Source organism: Phocoena phocoena, chromosome 11 (assembly GCF_963924675.1).
Source record: "Phocoena phocoena chromosome 11, mPhoPho1.1, whole genome shotgun sequence".
NCBI classification, from domain to species: Eukaryota; Metazoa; Chordata; class Mammalia; order Artiodactyla; family Phocoenidae; genus Phocoena; species Phocoena phocoena.
Window position 1 is genome coordinate 76,974,894 of NC_089229.1, and position 18,777 is coordinate 76,993,670.

At 41.5% G+C, this 18,777-nt stretch overlaps 1 non-coding gene across 1 annotated transcript; it reads right to left on the reverse strand.

Annotated features, from left to right (window-relative positions):
• Positions 1–5,515: 5,515 nt before the first annotated feature.
• LOC136131684 (U6 spliceosomal RNA) lies at positions 5,516–5,618 on the reverse strand. Its single transcript, XR_010656413.1, has one exon. It is a non-coding gene; the product is annotated as a U6 spliceosomal RNA (small nuclear RNA).
• Between the last annotated feature and the right edge of the window lie 13,159 nt (positions 5,619–18,777).

Below are 18,777 nucleotides of genomic sequence, written 5' to 3' on the forward strand. Positions count from 1 at the left end.
AAACAAAAAGAATACAAGGAAAGCACTTCCAGTTGGGCAGCTGGGAGGGGACACTGGGAAGGGAAGTAGGGAAGTGACATAGAAAAAGTGAGGCAGCTAATGAAGGTACATTTTAAAAAAATCATTTATTTATTTTTTTATTTAGGGCTGCATTGGGTCTTTGTTGCTGCATGTGGGCTTTCTCTAATTGCACCGAGCAGGGGCTACTCTTCTTTGCGGTGTGTGGTCTTCTCATTGCAGTGGCTTCTCTTGTTGCAGAGCATGGGCTCTAGGTGCACAGGCTTCAGTAGTTGCCGCACGCAGCCTCAGCAGTCATGGCGCATGGGCTTAGTTGTTCTGAAGCATGTGGAATCTTCCTGGACAAGGGCTCAAACCCGTGTCCCCTGCATTGGCAGGCAGATTCTAAACAACTGACCCACCAGGGAAATCCCAAAAAGTACATTATTAAGCTAGCTATCTTGTGGAAAATCTCTGAGAGATAGTGCAACATACCAACCTCAGAATTGTCCCACCCAAGGGAAGAACAAGCTGAAAAGTCATGGGTGAAGGCTGACCCTTGTGTGTGTGTGTGTGGAGGGGTGTGTGAATGAAAAATATTGCCTGCCATATCAGTAAATAAAGCAAGTCATCACATTACACCTGCCCCTGAGTTCCCTCAGAGAAATAGGATGTCCACCATCTAGCAGTCAACTGCTGCAGCCACCCTTGACATTGCACCCCGAGGAGACTCAGGATGAGAAAACACAGGATACTGGTCCCAGATAGCTCAGGTGCATATCAAAGGAATGATTTCAGTGAGCCCAGACTCTTGCATCTTCCCATACATAAAAAAGCACTAAATTCCTTAACTTGAGATATCTGGTTTACTTTAATTAACTGTAATCTTTTGATGTTTTGTCTACCTGGTCTTTGTTGCAAAAACTCATATATCCTGGCTTCTCCCTCACTTCTTCAGAGTAGTCTCTCAGAGTGATCGGAGATGTTGTGTCCTAGGCTTGAAGTCCTCAGTTTTGTCCGCCAAATAAAACATAACTCAACTTTTAGGCTGTGCACGTTTTTCAGTCAAGGAGGTGGGAGAGGGAGAGTAATTTTCTATGCTTTTGACCCTTCTTCATCTCCCCAACTCTGCAATCCTACAGGGAACCATCTGCAGTTGTGGTTGGGGGAGGGTGAACCCTCAGGCATAAGGATGTAGATATTGACAGCTGGAAGTCACAGAACTCACTGACAGGTCTGTGGAATGTGAGCTGGGCTCAGGTGGCAAATGCTGCACATATTGATGAGGGTGAGTTCATTGCTGATGGGGATGCAAATGCTACTGCTTCTATGGATGGCAATTTGGAGACACCTATCAAAAGCACAATTCAGTAATTCTGAAGAGAATTACTGAAGAGACTTCTGCTCCAGATACACTCACAAGTGTGCAAGATGATATATGAATAAGACTATTAATATAGAGAAAAATGCAAGGTGCAGCAGTGTTTGTATGCAAATATTTGGCTAAAAAAATGGTGGTTGTGCGAGAATATATATGTGTATTTGTTGTATGTGTGTAAAATTCTTTGGAAAGATACATAAGAAATAGTTAACACTGGTTGCCTTGGGGGAAGAGAACAGAGGATAAGAGTAAAGGGAGATTTTTCCTCCTGTAGAGTGGCTGTATTGCATTAGCTATTGAAAAATAAATTTTAAATAATTTACAAAGAACATTTTATCTTTTTTTTGAAACTCAAGAGTACTTGGGAAACTTTATTAAACTACATACGTTTTTATTTTTATATTTTCAAACTTTTATTTTATATTGGAGTATAGTTGATTAACAATGTTGTGTTAGTTTCAGTTGTACAACAAAGTCATTCAGTTATATATATATATATATATACATGTATCTATTCTTTTTCATATACTGTAAGTTCAGAACATTTTATCTTGAGGGCAGTAGGGAGCTACTAAAATTTTGTTTTGATCTTTCATTGATGATAGAGTGACATGAACAGATACGTTAGGACATACTGGCAGTTAGGAGGGATGCAGGATTTAGGACATTTAATGACTGGGTAAAGTAGGAACAAAAGTTTAGTTCCCAGGGCTAAGGCTCCAAACAATCAGGGAATATTATTTAGCCGTTAACCTCTCAGGCAATGTACTTGAGTAGATAAGGGACTCAGTCCAAGGTAAAAAGTAATTGGATATCTGTTCTTACTGTGTTTTCTTAGATTCTATATGTTTATCCTATATCCATTAATCACAGCCAAAGTGTTTACCTTTCTCCCAAATTTCAGCTTGTCTGGAAGTTACACACATTCTTATCTAACTCTCATGTACCAAGCCAACATTTCCCCTGCCCTAAATTTTCCCACAGCAACTAGAGACCACCCATGTAACCAAAAGCACACTGAAATTAATCAAAGTAGCCAATCCTAAACTGTTTACTCTGCTCTACCTTGCCTTTCCTGCAGAAACCCCACTTAAGGCTCTGGCCTGTGCCTTCCCCTTGCTCCTGCTTCTGCCTTCTTATCAAACCTGGTGCTTACCACGTGGTGACCCCCCTCCTCTCAGAAAATGCAGGTAACACAAATCTTCTTTCAATGCACTGACCTCTCCATGTTATGACTCAGTCACTCTCTGTAAATTAAAATCCCAAGGGTACAAATGAGACAGTGTCCAATTTTGGATAATAAACATTACTTGGGAGAAATTTTCATGTGTAGGAGAATACAGAGTATCTTAGACTGTCTTCTAGTCCAGTCTGTTCTTAGGAAATCTGAGAATCTATGATAAACTGAGAAAATAAATGAAGTAACGAAATGGAGAGAACAAGATTTCTTTGTTTGTGGCCCAGTTACAGAATTAAATGGAGGTTTCTCAGATAAGGAAGAATAAAAGACCTAGGAATGACTGAATTATACTGCCCGGCAGCCAAGACAGTTCCATATGCAATAAAACAAAAGTTCATGTCCCCCTGGGAGAAATCTACATGGTTAGGGCCATCTTTTGTATTCTAGACGTCCAATGCTCTCTGCCACAAGAGTATATAAATTTCCACTTATGACAAACTAAACCCAGAGCCCTTAAAAGACAAAACAAAACAGAACAGAACACCTTTATTAGGATATAATTCACATACCATATGTATTAGTTTCCTAGGGCTGCCATAACAAATTACAGTACCACAAACTAGGTGGCTTAGGACAAAAGAAATTTATTCTCTCACAGTTCTGGAGACTAGAAGTGTGAAATCAAAATCAAGGTGTCAGCAAGGCCATGGTGCTCCAAAGGCTCTGGGGAAGATTCCTTTGTCTCTCCCTAGTTTCTGGTGGCTGTCAGCAATCCTTGCTGTTCTCTAATTTGTACCTCCATGGTTTCAATCAATGTCTCTGTCCTCATATGACATTCTTTCTTTCTTTCTTTTTTTCAGTTGTATACATCTATATACTTTTTCAGATTATTCTCCATTATAGGTTATTACAAGATATTGAATATAGTCCCCTGTGCTTTACAGAAAATCCTTGTTGCTTATCTATTTTATGTACAGTAGTTTGTATCTCTTAATCTTATACTTCTTAATTTATCCCTTCTCCACTCCCTTCCCCTTTGGTAACCACAAATTTTTTTTCTATCTCTGTGAGTCTCTTTCTGTTTTGTAAATAAGTTCACTTGTATCATTTTTTAAGATTCTACATATAGTGGAATAGCATATGTGACAGCATATGATAGCATATGATATTTGTCTTTCTCTGTCTGACTTCACTAAGTATAATATTCTCTACATCCATCCACACTGGTACAAATGACAATATATCATTCTTTTTTGTGGCTGAGTAATATTCCATTATACATATCTATATACATACCACATTATGTGTGTATGTGTATATGTGTATGTGTATATATATATATATATATATATATATATATATATATATACACCACATCTTCTTTTTTTTTTGTTTTTGCATTACGCGGGTCTCTCACTGTTGTGGCCTCTCCCATTTGGAGCACAGGCTCCAGACGTGCAGGCTCAGTGGCCATGGCTCATGGGTCCAGCCGCTCTGTGGCATGTGGGATCTTCCCGGACCGGGGCACGAACCCGTGTCCCCTGTATCAGCAGGCAGACTCTCAACCACTGCACTACCAGGGAAGCTCCTATACCACATCTTCTTAAGCACTTGGGTTGATTCCATGTCTTGGCTATTGTAAACAGTTATGCTATGAACGTTGGGGTGCATGTATCTCTTTGAATTAGAGTTATCAACTTTTCTGCATATATGCCCAGGAGTGGAATTGCTGGATCATATGGTAGCTCTATTTTTAGTTTTTAAAGGAACCTCCAGCATTTATTGTTTGTAGTTTTTTTTTTTTGTGTGGTACGTGGGCCTCTCACTGTTGTGGCCTTTCCCGTTGCGGATCACAGGCTCCGGACCCGCAGGCTCAGCGGCCATGGCTCACGGGCCCAGCTGCTCCACGGCATGTGGGATCTTCCCGGACCGGGGCACGAACCGGTGTCCCCTGCATTGGCAGGTGGACTCTCAACCACTGTGCCACCAGGGAAGCCCAATTGTAGATTTTTTGATGACAGCCATTCTGACCAGTGTGAGGTGATATATATATGTATTCTTTTTCATATTCTTTTCCATTATGGTTTATCACAGGATATTGAATATAGTTCCCTGTGCTATACAGTAGGGCCTTGTTGTTTTCCATCCTATTTATAATAGTTTGCATCTGCTAATCTCAAACTTCCTATCCATCCCTTCCCCACCTCCCCTCTCCCTTGTCAATCACAATTCTATTCTCTATATCTGTGAGTCTGTTTCTGTTTAGTAGATGTGTTCATTTGTGTCACATTTTAGATTCCACATATAAGTGATACCATATGGTATTTGTCTTTCTCTTTCTGACTTACTTCACTTACTATGATGATCTCTTGGTCAATCCATGTTGCTGAAAATGGCATTATTTAATTCTTTCTTTATGTCTGAGTAATATTCCATGGTAATATATATATGTGTGCGTGTGTGTGTATGTATGTGTGTATATGTGTGTGTGTATATATATATATATATATATATATATATATATATATATATACCCCCACATTTATATGTACCACATTTTTATTCTTTTAATCTGTCCATGGGTATTTTGGTTGTTTCCCTGTCTTGGCTGTAGTGAATAGTACTGCTATGAACATACGGGTGCATGTACCTTTTCAATTAGAGTTTTGTCTGGGTATATGCTCAGGAACGGTATTGCTGGCTCATATGGCAATTCTATTCTTAGGTTTGTTTTTCTTTTAACATCTTTATTGGAGTATAATTGCTTTACAATGGTGTGTTAGTTTCTGCTTTATAACAAAGTGAATCAGCTATACATATACATATATCCCCATATCTCCTCCCTCTTCTGTCTCCCTCCCACCCTCCCTATCCCACCCCTCTAGATGGTCACAAAGCACCAAGCTGATCTCCCTGTGCTATGTGGCTGCTTCCCACCAGCTATCTATTTTACATTTAAAAATGTGGAATGCTTCACGAATTTGCATGTCATCCTTGCGCAGGGGCCATGCTAATCTTCTCTGTATTGTTGCAATTTTAGTATATGTGCTGTGGAAGCGTGCATTATTCTTAGTTTTTTGAGGAAGCTCCATGCTTTTTTCCATAGTGGCTGCACCAGTTTACATTCTCACCAACAGTGAAGGAGGGTTCCCTTTTCTCCACACCCCCTTCAGCATTTGTTATTTGTAGAAAAAGGTTTTAAGTTTGATTAGGACCCATTTGTTTATTTTTGTTTTTATTTCTTTTGCTTGGGAGACTGATCTGAGAAAATGTTGCTACAATTTATGTCCGAGAATGTTTTGGCTATGTTCTCTTCTACGAGTTTTATGGTGTCATGTCTTATATTTAGGTCTTTAAACCATTTTGCGTTTGTTTTCGTATATGGTGTGAGAGACTGTTCTAATTTCATTGATTTACATGTATCTGTCCAGCTTTCCCAACACGATTTGCTAAAGAGACTGTCTCTTTTCCATTATATTCTTGCCTCCTTTGTTGTAGATTAACTGACTGTAGGTGTGTAGGGTTATTTCAGGGCTCTCTGTTCTCTTTCATTGATCTAAATGTCTGTTTTTGTGCCAAAACTACACTGTCTCAATTACTGTAGCTTTGTAGTATAGTCTGAAGCTTGGGAGGGTTATGACTCCTGCTTTGTTCTTTTTCCTCAGGATGGCTTTGGAAATCCTGTGTCTTCTTTTTTTTTTTCATCGTGGCCCAGAGAGCCCTTCAAAATGGATTTCTTTATTTACCTGCCATGGATAAGCTTTGAGACACTGCGGACACCCCCAAATTATATGCTAATGTTTTAACGTTGTTTATTGAACTAAAATAATGTGCATACATAGTTTAAAATATATATACATATACTAGAAGGCTTGTAATGAAAAAAGCAGTTTCTGGCCTACTCTTTAATGGCAATAGCCTCAACTCTTTTAGATATACATCCAGATTAGATCCATATATCTAAATAAATGTGTATACTACTAATTTATTTTTCCACTTTGCTTTAAGGTTTAATTAAATATCACCTATTTCTGTGATAGCAACATCTATATAGATAACATGAGGCCAATAAAATTGCATAGGATTCTGAAAGTCACACTAGTGTCTATCTCCCTGGTATTGTCACAACACTAAGAAGCCAAAAGGAGAAGAAACATGGTATCAGGAGCTATTTGTTTTGTACATCTCACATGGTACAGTTTGTGATAGGTTTATGGAAAAGTCAGGTTGCCCTCCTTTTTTTATTTTTTTTGACATTTGTTTTCTTTTATCAACATAGATGTCAGTTTATTTTCTTTTTTTTAATACAGCAGGTTCTTATTAGTCATCAATTTTATACACATCAGTGTATACATGTCAATCCCAATCACCCAATTCATCACCCCCCCCCCCCCCCCCCCCCCGCCGCTTTCCTTGCTTGGTGTCCATACGTTTTTTTCTCTACTTCTGTTTCTCAATTTCTGCCTTGCAAACCCGTTCTTCTGTACCATTTTCTAGGTTCCACATATATGCGTTAGTATATGATGTTTGTTTTTCGCTTTCTGACTTAATCACTCTGTATGACAGTCTCTAGATCCATCCACGTCTCAACAAATGACCCAATTTCAGTCCTTTTTATGGCTGAGTAATATTCCACTGTATATATGTACCACTTCTTCTTTTTCCATTTGTCTGGCGATGGGCATTTAGGTTGCTTCCATGACCTAGATATTGTAAATAGTGCTGCAATTAACATTGGGGTGCATGTGTCTTTTTGAATTATAGTTTTCTCTGGGTATATGCCCAGTAGTGGGATTGCTGTATCATATGGTAGTTTTATTTTCAGTTTTTTAAGGAACCTCCATACTGTTCTCCATAGTGACTCTATCAATTTACATTCCCACCAACAGTGCAAGAGGGTTCCCTTTTCTCCATACCCTCTCCAGCATTTGTTCTTTGTAGATTTTCTGATAATGCCTATTCTGACTGGTGTGAGGTGATATCTCATTGTAGTTTTGATTTGCATTTCTCTAATAATTAGTGATGTTGAGCAGCTTTTCATGTGCTTCTTGGCCATTTGTATGTCCTCTTTGGAGAAATGTCTATTTAGGTCTTCTGCCCATTTTTGGATTGGGTTGTTTGTTTTCTTAATATTGAGCTGCATGAGCTGTTTATATATTTTGGAGATTAATCTTTTGTCTGTTGATTCATTTGCAAATATTTTCTCCCATTCTGAGGGTTGTCATTTTGTCTTGTTTATTGTTTCCTTTGCTGTGCAAAAGCTTTTAAGTTTTATTAGGTCCTATTTGTTTATTTTTATTTCCATTACTCTAGGAGGTGGATCGAAAAAGAGCTTGCTCTGATTTATGTCAAAGAGCGTTCTTCCTATGTTTTCCACTGAGAGTTTTATAGCGTCCAGTCTTACATTTAGGTCCCTAAACCATTTTGAGTTTATCTTTGTGTATGATTTGAGGGTATGTTCTAACTTCATTGATTTACATGTGTTCAGCCATAATTTCTTCAAATACATTTTTTAATTCTTTTGCAGTACGTGGGCCTCTCATTGTTGTGGCCCCTCCTGTTGCGGAGCACAGGCTCTGGATGAGCAAGCTCAGCAGCCATGGCTTACAGGCCCAGCCGCTCCGTGGCATGTGGGATCTTCCCAGACTGGGGCACGAACCCATGTCCCCTGCATTGGCAGGCTGACTCTCAACCACTGCGCCACCAGGGAAGCCCTTCAAATATATTTTTGATCCCCTTTTCTCTTTCTTCTTCTAGATGCCCTATTATGTGTAGGTTGGCATGCTTTACATTATCCCATACATCTTGTATGCTGCTTTCATTTTTTTTTCCATTCATCTCTCTGACTGCTGTTCTGATTGGGTGATTTCCATTATTCCGTCTTCTAGATCACTTATTCTTTCTTCTATGTCATTTAGTCTGCTACTCATTGCTTCCAGGTTGGCTTTTATCTCAGCAATTGAATTGTCTAATTTTGATTGATTCATCTTCATTGTTTCTATTTCCTTGTTACTGTGATCTGCATTTCTTTTGATAATCTTTCTTAATTCCTTTAGCATTTTTATTGTCTCCTTTTTGAACTCTGGGTCTAGTAGACTGGTGAGGTCTGTTTCATTATTTGTTCCTTCAGGGGATTCCTCTTGTTCTTTTAATTGGGAGTAGTTCCTCTGCTTTTTCATTTTACTTAACTTTCTCTGTTTCTATGAACTTAGGAGAAACAGTTAGCTACTGTGGTCTTGAACCGGTGTTTTTATGTGGGAGTGTCCCTGTCTAGACTTCTGTGACTCCAACTCTTTTGGTGCAAGAGCTGGCTTTGGTATGGATGCCAGGCATATCTTTCTTTATAGTGTGCCAGTTGTTATCCCCTTGATAGGGGATGTGATTTGTGTTGTGGTATCCAGAGCCTGTGCTGGATGTGCAGCAGGGCTTCCTCTTTGCAGCTGTCACTGCCCTGTCTGGGGTGGGATCTTCTCCCCAGTTGTTGGAGTAGAAGCCCTGAGGATTGGGTTCAATCAGGCTCTTTTGCCTTTGAGTGCATGCCCTGCCCCAAAGGAAGTGCCGTTGAAGCATGTGAGGCCTGTGTGGTCACAGCAAACCTATGTGTTACCCATGCAGGTGTCTGCAGTTCTGCCCAAAAGTAGCCCAAGGTGGCTTCCCTTTGTCTGTTATGTTTTTCCCAGACCTAGTGCAAGGCTGTGGTGTGGAGTATGCTGGGGTGGGGACCAGCATGCTGTGGCTGCAGGTCGAGGTGGCTGTGCTGCCACTGAGGTCCTGGGCTGCCACTGTGGCAAACTTCTCCCAGGATCTGTTCACCCCAGATTCAGCTCCAAGCTGAGGTGTGGAGTGTAGGAGCTGGAGTGCTCGTAGTTCACAGAAACAAACCAATGTGTACTCCTGCCAGGCCCTGTCTGCCCAAGACTCAGTGCCCAGCCTCTGCACATTCTGGACCCACTGCTGCTGTGCATGCATTAACAATGGGCTCCCTCTGCTCTTCTCCCTGGACCACACCCCAGCTGCATCCAGTCCTCTTCTGGGGCCTGTCTGCCTGAGATTCAGTGCCAGGCCACTGCACATTCTTGTGGCACTGCCCAGTGCATGTGCTGACAGTGGTCTCTGTGGTTTGGCCTGGATCACACCCCAGGCGTCCCTGCCTGTCTCTGCACAGCTAGACTGAATCTCTGCCATGATCTCATGCTAGGCTATGGTGTTGAGCGAGTGGGGCTGGGCATTCAGCCCTTCAGACTGGGAAGAGCAGTGAGGCAGTAGCCACCAGCACAAGTCTCTCTCAGCCCTGATTGTCCGCATGCAAGCACTCCTTGTGAGCAGAATCTAGTCTTCTCCAGGCCCTCTATTTGTCCAAGTAGATTTCCCAGCAGGCAAGGCAGCTCCCCAGGGTATGAGCCTGCCCATGTGGAACTTCTCTTTCTTACAGATCCCTCCCAGGGGCACCAGTCCGTCCTGATGCCCCTTTTTCCCTCGTTCTACCTCTTTATGCAGAGATCTTTCTTGTAGCTTTAATTGTATAGGAGCACTTCTGCCAACTTTCAGTTGGTTTTCTGTGAGAAGTGGTCCACATGTGTGTATATATATATATATATATATATATTTTTTTTTTTTTTTTTTTTTTTTTCGGTACGCAGGCCTCTCACTGTTGCGGCCTCTCCCGTTGCGGAGCACAGGCTCTGGACGCGCAGGCTCAGCGGCCGTGGCTCACGGGCCCAGCCGCTCCGCGGCATGTGGGATCTTCCCGGACCGGGGCACGAACCCGTGTCCCCTTCATCAGCAGGCGGACTCCCAACCACTGCGCCACCAGGGAAGCCCTGTAGATGTATTTTTGATGTGTTTGCGTGGGGAGGTGAGCTCCATGTCTTCCTGTCAGCCGTCTTGGTCTTCCTCCCTCTAGTGGCTTATTAAAAGTAATGGACCAGATGCTCCAACGCTTACATCACCCTAATGGCCTGATGGCTCTGAAAGCCTTCGGCTTTAATCAGCTTTTTGACTGCAGCAGGCTCAGGAGATTCCATGATCTCCGGTAGCCAATTCTCTCTTCTTCCATGGTCTGGCCTTCTTTCTTGTTTCTCCTCTGTGTCTTCAAATCTCTCTCCTCTTATAAAGACCCCAGTCATTGGATTTAGGGCTCATCCTCATCCAGTATGACCTCATCTTAACTTGATTATATCTGCAAAAACCCTATTTCCAACTAAGGTTACATTCATGGGTTTTGAGGGTTAGTTAGGACTTCAGCATATCTTTTTTTTTTTTTTTTTTTTTTGCGGTAAGTGGGCCTCTCACTGCTATGGCCTCTTCCGTTGCGGAGCACAGGCGGCTCCGGACGCGCAGGCTCAGCGGCCATGGCTCACGGACCCAGCAGCTCCACGGCATGTGGGATCTTCCCGGACCGGGGCACGAACCCACGTCCCCTGCATCAGCAGGTGGGCTCTCAACCACTGCACCACCAGGGAAGCCCCAGCATAACTTTTTGATGGACATAAATCAATCCATAGCATCAAACCACTCACCCATTTAAAGTGTACAATTCAATGATTTTTAGTATATTCACAGAATTGTGCAACCATCATTACTATCAACTTTACAGCACTTTAATCCCCACAAAGAAACCATGTATTAGCAGTCACTCCCCATTTCCCCCTAGAAATTCCCCCAAGCCCTAGACAACCAACTAATCTACTTTCTGTCTTTATAGATCTGCCTATTCTGGACATTTCATATAAGTGGAATAAAACAGTATGTGGCCTTTTATGTCTGGCTCTTTTCTTGTAGCATGTTTTCAAGGTTCATCCATGCTTTTGCATGTATCAGCACTTCATCCCTTTTTATGCTTGAATAATATTCCTTTGTATGGGTATACCACATTTTATTTATCCACTCATCAGTTGATGGACATTTGGGTTGTTTCTAATTTGTAGTTATTTGAATAATGCTGCTGTGAAATTTTGTGTTCAGATTTTTGAGTGGGGATATGTTTTCATTTGTCCTGAGTATATATATATATATATATATATATATATATATGACTATATACTTGGAATTGCTGGGTCATATGGAAGCTGTATGTTTAACTGTTTGAGGAACTGCCAAACTGTTTTCCAAAGAGGGTACACTATTTTACATTTCTGCCAGCAGTGCACGAGAATTCCAACCAATTTCTCCACATCCTCAACAACATTTGTTATTATCTGTCTTTTTGATTATAACCATTCTAGTAGGTGTGAAGTGGTATCTCACTGTGTTTTGATTTGCATTTCCTTGACGACTAGTGATGTTGAGCAGCTTTTCAGGTACTTATTGGCTATTTGTATATATTTTTTGCAGAAATGCCACATCAGATTCTTTACCCATTTTTAAATTGGTTTTTAAAAAATTATTTAGTTGTAGAGTTCTTTGTATATTCTTATATAAGGAATAAAGATGCAGACGTAGAGAATGGACTTGAGGACATGGGGGGGGGAAGGGGAAGCTGGGACGAAGTGAGAGAGTAGCATTGATATATATACACTACCAAATGTATAATGGATGGCTAGTGGGAAGCAGCTGCATAGCACAGGGAGATCAGCTCGATGCTTTGTGACGACCTATAGGGATGGGATAGGGAGGGTAGGAGGGAGGCTCAAGAGGGAGGGGATATGGGGACATATGTATACATGCAGGTGATTCACTTTGTTGTACAGCAGAAACTAACACAACATTGTAAAGCAATTAAACTCCAATAAAGATGAAGAAAAAAAAAGAGATAACCAGAAAAAACTATAACATTGTATATATATAATATAATATATATTGGTGATATAAGTATCTTATCAGGTATGTGATTTGAAATTATTTTCTCCAGTTCTGTGAACTGTCTTTTCATTTATTTGATGGTGGCCTTTAAAACACAAAAACTTTTCAGTTTTGATGAAGTCTAATTTATTTATGTTTTTCTCTTTTTGCTGTGCTCAGTGTCACATGTAAAAAAATAGAACTCTTTTAAGATGTATTGCTTATTAAAGATGAGTAATTAATTCATGTGAGAAATTCTGAGGTAACAATATGATGGTGGATAAAAAGTAGTTTTTCAAGTGACAAAATAACTTGTGCTATTTTAGGCTTTCTTTTAGGGTAACTTTTTCATGTTTCATTTAGGATTCTTATCCTTTTATGGGGGGAAGAATTATACAGATTACCATTTATTCAAATATTTATTATTATATATTATTTTTGTGGTTCCATTTGGACAATTAACATGTCTGTTAAATAATGAGGTATCTAAGTGATACTTCAAGTAAAGTGTTATTTATTGTTTTTCTAATTTCTAACTTGTTCACAGGAAAGTAAAAAGAAGATAAGTAACATCATACAAAATTCTAGCACTCAAACCTAACTCAAAGTTAAAATTTGTTTTAATAAAAAGATGTGTACCACATTTTAAGTGAAAATGACTGAATTGCCAAATGCGTTTAGTACATTCTTATTTTTGTAAAAAGATTATATAGATATTTGCTTGGAAATAAAGTCTGGAAGGATGTAAGCAAAAAATTAAGAGTAGTATTTTTCATGTTTTGGGGAAATTTCTTGGGTCTACTTTGCTATCTAAAATAAACATATGTGGGAATCCTCCAGTGGTCCAGTGGTTAGGACTCCACACTTTCATGGCTTGAGGGCCCAGGTTTGATCCCTGGTTGGGGAACTAAGATCCCACAAGCCACGTGGTGCAGCCAAAAATAAAATAAAATATTTTAAAAATAAATAAAATAAACATATGCTATAAAAATAAAGAGGAAAATATCTTCTAGCCTTTCCATGCATATTTAAAATGAAATATTTTACAAAATCACAACTGTATTCAATGTCTTATGTTATTATCCTGCCTTTGTTTATTTTGTATAACATCATGCCATTGAATATTATTTTAAAAGATTTGTGCTGCTTGAATTATAATTCATGGGTTAGAGTCTCCTTGTTTAGCTATTTCCCTACTTTGCCTAGGTTTTTGTTTACAATTTTTTGTCACTTAAAAAAGGCTGTGATTAGCATTTTTATAAATAAATTATTGTCTGCATCTCTCATTATTTCCATAGGGGAGATTCCTAATATAAGGGCTATTGGATCAAAAGATATGACTATTTTACAATGTCTTATTCAATAAATTCCTTTGAAGGGGACTTCCCTGGCAGTCCAGTGGCTAAGACCCAGCGCTTCCACTGAAGGGGGCACTGGTTCAATCCCTGGTTGGGGAACTAAATCCTGCATGCCACTCTGTGTGGCCAAAACATAAAAAGAAATTCCTTTGACGATACAGTAACACTAATTGCTTATTCTTTGTGCTTCTAGTTTTGTCAGTGTAATTCTGTTTCTACCCTTTATTCACTATGGAAGCAGCAAGGAAAAGGGTTGAAGCTGCTTGGAATGCACTTTGCACTAGTGGGCAGGAGACCTTGATTCTTTAGGTCCTCAGAAAACTCCCAAGCGTCCAGAAGCTTTATTTACCTTATCTTTAAAATAAGGGGAGAGGTTTCACAGCCCTAAGATTCTCTAGTTCTCCTCAGGATACCAGGAGAAATGTTGGGCTTCACACTGTTGGAAAAGAAGCACATGAAATACATCAGCAGAGGATATGACTTTTCACAAATGAAATGAAGTCCTTAATGACACCATTAAGCAGCTATTATTGTCTTTCTCTTAGAGCTGAAGGAACTGAAGCCCAGAGAATTTAGGTAACTTGCCTAAGATCACTGTGAACCAGTAAGAATCAAATCCAGGTGTGTGTGATTCCAAAGTCTGTGCTGTTGACCCTTTACAATGATTTCAAAGTTGGACACAAATAGTATTTTTATGCTCTTGATATTATTATTATTATTTTTGCGGTACGCGGGCCTCTCGCTGTTGTGGCCTCTCCCGTTGCGGAGCACAGGTTCCGGACATGCAGGCTCAGTGGCCATGGCCCACGGGCCCAGCCGCTCCGCGGCACGTGGGATCTTCCCGGACCGGGGCATGAACCCTTGTACCCTGCATCGGCAGGTGGACTCTCAACCACTGCGCCACCAGGGAGGCCCGCTCTTGATATTATTAACCACACACACATTCACAAGTTCTAAACTGATCATTTCTCTCCAAAGAACTTTTACTTCAAAGGGACTTACTGGTGAAACACTGTTAATGTATTAATTCCAATACCATAAAAATAGTTGAAACAAAACCTCTGGGAATGTGGTGCTATAATTTCATGAAATAATAAGTCCACAAAAATATTAACCTTAGAAACTATAAGAATTCTGTTATAATGCTTCAAAGAATTATGGCAAATTTTTTTTTTCTAACTGAAGGCTGTATTGGTCAGTCCTTCACTTACATAACTTTCTCTCCTCAAGTATTTGAAGAGACACTCAATGAATCTGAAAATATGTGAAAGTGCAATATTTTAAAATAATTTTACTATGTTATCTGTTCCCTGAGAATCTTTCTTAGTCTTTTCTTCCTTCCTTCCTTCTCTTCCTTCCTCCTTCCCTCCCTCTCTCTCTCTTTCTTTCTCCTCTCCCCACCTTTTTGTGGCAACACTCCAGAAAGCCTTGTAGAACCAAAGAGAAGCAGATTTCTATCACTGGTAACAAAATATACAAGATAATTTCTCATATCTCCACTCATATGATACCAGCTTCAACATCCTTTGGTGAATTAATCTTTCCAGCTTCAACAATACGTAGCTACATTAATTTTAAGTGACTACAGCATAACCATTCCTATAGGAACCATGCATTTGCTAGACAATGCATATTTAAAACCTTCACATTTTCAAGGTATGCAAAGTTCAGCTGGTTTTACAGAAATGAGATGATCCATTATAAGTCTTCAGTACTTTTGTTTTTCTATTTTGAGTTTGTTGTTTTTGCTATTTATTCCTGCAGGTTTTATTGAATTCCCACTCAGCTCCATGAGGGCAGGGGCTATATTTGTCTCACTCAACATTGTACCCAACACATATCTGGTGCCCAATAAATATTTGGTTTTCTCCCCAGCTTTACTGAGATATAACTAACATAACAAAACATATTTGTTGAATGAATGTATTCTTTCCCCATTGATTTGAAACAACTTTTAAAATCACATTTAAATATAGTAATTTGTTGCTAAGCTTAGAGGTGGCTATCCACAAATACTGCCTCACTGTTGGCAAGGCAAATCAAGGTGTAGAAAATAGGGAGTGGGGGAGGGGAAAATAAAGACAAGCCCTAACAAGTAAAAATTGAGGGGGCACGTGCTTTCAAAATAAACTGAATTCATTGGCTTTAAAGATCTTTTCTAGCAGGAAAGATTTTTTCTGAATCACCTTTTTCATTTTTTTCAGAAAACATCACTGCAACATTATCTATAAGGTACAATCTCCTACAAATGTTATGCTGTGCTTATACAGATGGTACCTTACCGGACTTGAAATTTAATTATGTTTGCTTTTGCATCCTTGATTCATTTTCTGAAATATGTTGGGAAATAAAACTGTATAGATTTATTCAGAATTATTCCATTTAGTGGAATATTTAGGATCTATGGCTAGATCTATATGACCCAAGGAATAGTTTATTATTGGTCAATTACAAGGCAAACATTTAATGATTAATATGTCTGAAATACCATTCTGAGGTTCGCTATTAGTTCAGGCTACAACAGGCATAATCTGTGCTGTAACTTTGAGCCTGCTCATTGATCCAAAAGTGTGTCCTTCATATTTTTTTTTTAACTTTGTCCACTTTTTTGCTTCCTCCTCTCACGTTAAGCAGCTTCTGCTCTATCTCTGGTTGTAAACAACGAATCAAATGGACAGTGTAGTATTTGTCTGACCCTCAAGGTCACATATGGGATTCAGAGATTCAAAGCTAAAATGAAACATTAAGGTACAATAGGTTACCAGAGAAGGAAAAGAACACAGATAAAAACTGGCAAAATACTGTATCAAGAAATGTTAAAAAACATGATAATTTTTGTGTAGCTTTCCCCAACACTTTTTAAACTGGACTTTGGTTTCCTTGATTATACTTCTGATTTTTCTCTGTTCTTCTCTTGCTAGTCTAAATAACTTTTATCAGAGCCCCAAGGACAGGACCTAAAACAATTCTATTTGGTGTAATAGCTGGACACATGGTAGGTATTCCTGTTTTTCTTTTCTTTTTTTCCCCTCTTATCCTTTTGGTATGAGAAACACCATACCTTCCTTCAGAAACACTGATGTATTTCCAGCCTTTTCTCTTAATGTGATGCAACCTTACCAAGATTTTTATCAGCTTTTTCTCTGAGTGACAACGAATTAATCTGTTTCAAAGCAACAAATGACACAGCCTAAATAAAATCTTGTTACTGACGGTTGCGGAGTCACCCACTCCATTTTTATGGCAACGCTGGTTTGGAGCATTTTGCTCATACGTGCTGTCCTTTCTGAGGAAACTGTGATATTTTCCCCATCGTACTGTGAAGGATGGAATCTGGGGGTCAAAGGCATCCCTGCATTTCAAGAGTGCCCACCTCAACCACCAGAGGCTCAAGCTCGGTTTAACTGGCAATTCCACAAAGGGCTCGCTGCGCTTTTCGAGTGATTGAAATCACCTGTTCAAGGTCGCACATCCAATTGTTACTGGATGCAATCATCAAGGTCGGGTAGGGCTGCGGGGTCTGCGGCCCGCCAGCTCCTGGCGGCGACTCAGCAGGCCCACCTGGTGCCCCGCAATCTGCGCAATCGCTGGGAGAACGCGCCCTCTCGCGACCGACTTCGCGCCGCAGCTGGGCCTGGCGCAAACGCCCCCCGGGCGGAGGCCGGCGGCTGCAGGACCTGGGAACCGGAAGGAGAAGGCGGCGGCGGCCCGAGGCTGGGAGAGCGGGTGGGGGCGGGGCGCGCCCATATAAGCCCCGTGCGGGGTTGAGGGCGGGCCTAGGTGAGAGCGGCTAAGTCGGCGGAGCGTCCGGCGCCGCAGACCCGGCCAGCGAGGCCTGGGACGGGAGAGGGAGGAGACTGGAGGAGGAGACGGGAGTGCGGGGTGGCGCTGGTCCACCTCCGCAGCTCTCCTGGCTCCCGCCGGCTTTCGAAGGCGGGCCCGTGCTGCGGCAGCGGCGGCGGCAGCGGCCTCGGCGGCCTGCGGAGGTGAAGCCTGGCTGCCGCGGCCTGGGTCGGCGGCGCGGGGTCAGGTGGCCGGCCCGCGTGGGTGGGCAGGGTTGGGCGGCCGCCGTGAGTGCAGGGGCGGCTTGGCATCCTCGGGGCGGGGCCCTGGAGGGCAGGTGGCCCGTGCGTCTTACTGCAGGTCGGTCTCCTAGAGGCACCTGCAGAAGTGGCCCCGGCCGTGTGCTTCGGCGTCCGGAGGACTGTGGGGAGGGCGGGGGTCGCTGCCTTCGGGGTGCCGAGGGCCCGTCGCGTAGAAGCGCCTCTCGCCCGGGCCCTGCAGGGGCTTGGGATCCGCGCCGGCTGCCTGGGGCCTGTTGTGCCCTTGCTTTGGGGATGCTCCTCAAGGGGAGTGGGGGGAATAGCGCTGATGCGCGGGGGTGGAGGGGGAGCTAGGGTCACGGTCGGGACGGTGTAAGACTCGCCAGGATGAGCCCTTAAACCGGTTGGATGTGAGTGGTTATCGATTAGTCTAAACAAAACTGAACACCAACTCGGGGCGGTCGCAGCTTCACAGAGTACCTCGCTCTAAATGTCCAGTAGTGACGGACTTGCCTTATAGGCCCCAGAGCAATCAAAGGGAAGTTAGCATTCTTGTTCAAGAAGTTTCTCTTCACTTAGTGAATGAGAGCTCTAAAAGAATTGTGTGTGTTCGGGATTTTCTTTTAAAAGTCGTTGTTAGTGATTGGGGTCGGGGCTGCTGGTGGTAGAGAGTTTCGAATGGCTGCCTTGTCCCGATGGAGAAGGCTTATTTTTTGTGTGTCATCACTTGACCATAGAAATTATTCAATATGTGGATTGCCCTCAGCTCTGAAGCCACTGCTTGATTAGCGGCTCTTCCTCCCTGTGTGGGAAATTGAATTTCTGGAAACGTCCCCCATATTGTAGATTTTTGCCTACGTAAAGGCGCCAGTGCGTGGCACTAATTGCCTTCAAGGTAGTGAAATGGAAGTGTGGTATTTAAAGCATCATTAGGTTTTGAGCTCACTTCTGTGGAAGAGAATTTTGAGGGCGTGGGTCTAGACTTTTCAGGGAATTTAAAGCCTCTAGTCGTAATTGACTTTTTTTTTTTTTTTTTGC